This window comes from Chrysochloris asiatica, unplaced genomic scaffold (assembly GCF_000296735.1).
Source record: "Chrysochloris asiatica unplaced genomic scaffold, ChrAsi1.0 scaffold00013, whole genome shotgun sequence".
NCBI lineage: Eukaryota > Metazoa > Chordata > Mammalia > Afrosoricida > Chrysochloridae > Chrysochloris > Chrysochloris asiatica.
In genome coordinates, this window is record NW_006408531.1 from 30,494,320 (window position 1) to 30,496,776 (window position 2,457).

General features: G+C 44.5%; 1 pseudogene; it reads right to left on the minus strand.

Annotated features, from left to right (window-relative positions):
* Positions 1-116: 116 nt before the first annotated feature.
* On the minus strand, positions 117-1,319 carry LOC102842289 (annotated as a pseudogene).
* Positions 1,320-2,457: the final 1,138 nt, after the last annotated feature.

Below are 2,457 nucleotides of genomic sequence, written 5' to 3' on the forward strand. Positions count from 1 at the left end.
GGTATATCTGCATATCTCAGATTGTTAATGAGTTTTTCTCCAACTCTGGTGCCTGCAACCCTGGTGTACAGAGTATTCTACCTTAGCTTTGCATTTGAAGGTAACACTTGCTGAAACTATATGACAGAAACAGGCTGCAAAGGAGGACAAGGTGAAGCATGTCCCTCTTGCCTTGATAGATTAGTGCTACAAACAGAACCCACATTTTCTGAAGCATTATCTTCATTATAGAGCCGTTTGGTACCATCGTACAAGTCATCCCTTCCATTTCCTCTACTTTGTGTTTAGCAGCTGGGAGATCATGGCGGAAAGCAGCTGTACCTCTGACTGGAACTTCTGGTTTGCTGTTGTTCTTGGAGAAATCTGGGCCTGGGACACAGGAGGACTGTAATCTGAACACTCCTTTGTCACAAGTCACCAGGGTGTGCTTGAGGGGACAGTAGACATTAACGGGATTTAGAGGCAGGGAAGACTGCAGAGTAGAAAGGTGATTTGCCACAAGCTCCCGACAATGGATTAACTGGGAACTATCCATCTGTGCTTTCTGAAGCAGTTCAGTTGTCAGAGGAAGCCAATCAGGTATGAGTTTCTCCATTTCCAAACTAACCATGGCCATGGGCCCTTTGAATTGCAAAAGTTGGTTGCAGGCCATACAGTGGAGGAGTTCCTTGGTAAGGAATGCCAGATGTTGAGATGGGCTCAGTTTGGGCAAATTGAAGAATAACTGAGGCCTGTTTGACACTGCAATGGCATGGGAAATGTGGAGAAATTCCAACGAGGTGGCTGTGTGAAGATCCCGATTCAATTTTTGGAGAAGAATTCTCTCCATTCTCAGAATTTCAGATGAAGAACATCCACAGAAACTGTCTCTTGCTAACACCTTCAGAACTGGAATTTTCTCATCCTCCTCAAAAGTCTTAGCAGCTAAGAAAAAGCAGCTGATGGTGATACAACTCAAGTATTTGGGGTGGGCCTTTACAGTAGCGAAAAAACTTGTCCAAAAAGACTTCTAGCCAGAGCAAATGTTTCTGGATAAAGGTTGAATTGCTACTTGAGCTTCCGCAGCCACGGAATCACTTCATCTCTCTGGGAGGAGAAACATTCTGATTTTGGGGCATTTTGGGCACATTCACCTTCCACATCTGGCCTTCCCTAGAGATTGCCATTTCCAACAGGAAAGACAATCAAACTCTGGTTTTGCAAAGGTCCTGGAAACTTCATGATATCCTTTGGATCTGCCTGTCAGCCAGTTTGATGTAGTTACCTTCTTCCTCCTCCCCAGCAGAGCTGTAGGCCTCACAGTGGTGACGAGGGGTCATCAGCAGGCCCGTTACCACATCATTTTTCTCTGAGCGGGGCCCGCGGGAAGAAGACGGAGCCGATCCTACATAGGGGTTTCCTAGGTAGAAGAGGGGGAAGCGGGCCGGGGGACACGGGGGTAGGGGCTCGAGCGGATGCACGGCTGCCGCTAGTGGGGCATCGGGTCGGTAGGAAAATTAATTCCATGATGACCCCAAACCTGTGGCCGCTGCCGCCGCTTGTGCACTTTTGGGGAGGGGCTTCCCTCTTGCCATAGGGCGGCGGGGGCGGGGAGAGACGGAGGGGGAGACCTGCTCTGCCCCTGCACGGGGGGATGAGCGTCCGAGGTGAAATGGTGAAAGGGGGAAGGGGGAAAAGGAAAAGAAAAGGGGGAAAAACAAGAAAAAAACGCGACAGAGGCGCTGCCACGTCCTCTTGCTGGGAAGGCTGGGGAGGGAGTTTTTAATTGGATTGTCTATTTTCTTGTACAGGCGTTGTAGTTTCCTATATATTTTAGAGATTTTGGTAACTATATATATTTATATCGGTAGGCTCCCTTTGGTGAAATCTTTCGATGCACATAATTTTTAGTATGTCCTACTCATCTAATTTTTTTCTTCTTTTATTTCTTAAATTTTTGCAATGTTTGATAGTTGAAGTTGAAGAGCCCTTAAATTTGTCCCAATTTTTTCGTTGATGACTTTTATTGTTCTGGGATTTACATTTAGATCTTTAATCTATGCTGATTTAGGTTTTGCATATGATGTGAGATTAAGGCCTTGTTTCATTTTGCCAGCACCATTTGTTGAAGAGACTATCTCTTCTTCATTTAATGTATTTTGGTCATTTGTCAAAGATGAGTTGACTGTATGTAGATGGATTATTTTCTGTATTCTCAATTCTGTTCCACTGATCTTTCATTGTACCCAGTACCAGGCTGTTTTGACCACTGTATTCATGTAGTAAAGTTTGAAATCAAGAGGCTTTCAATTTTGTTCTTCTTCTTAAGCAATGTTTACTTATCTGAGGACTCTTCCTTTTCCATAGGAAGCTTGTTATCATTTTCCCCATCTCTTTAAAGAATGTTGTTGAAATCTGGATTGGGATTGTGTTATAGCTGTAGATTGCTTTGGGTAGTAGTAACATTTTCACAATGTT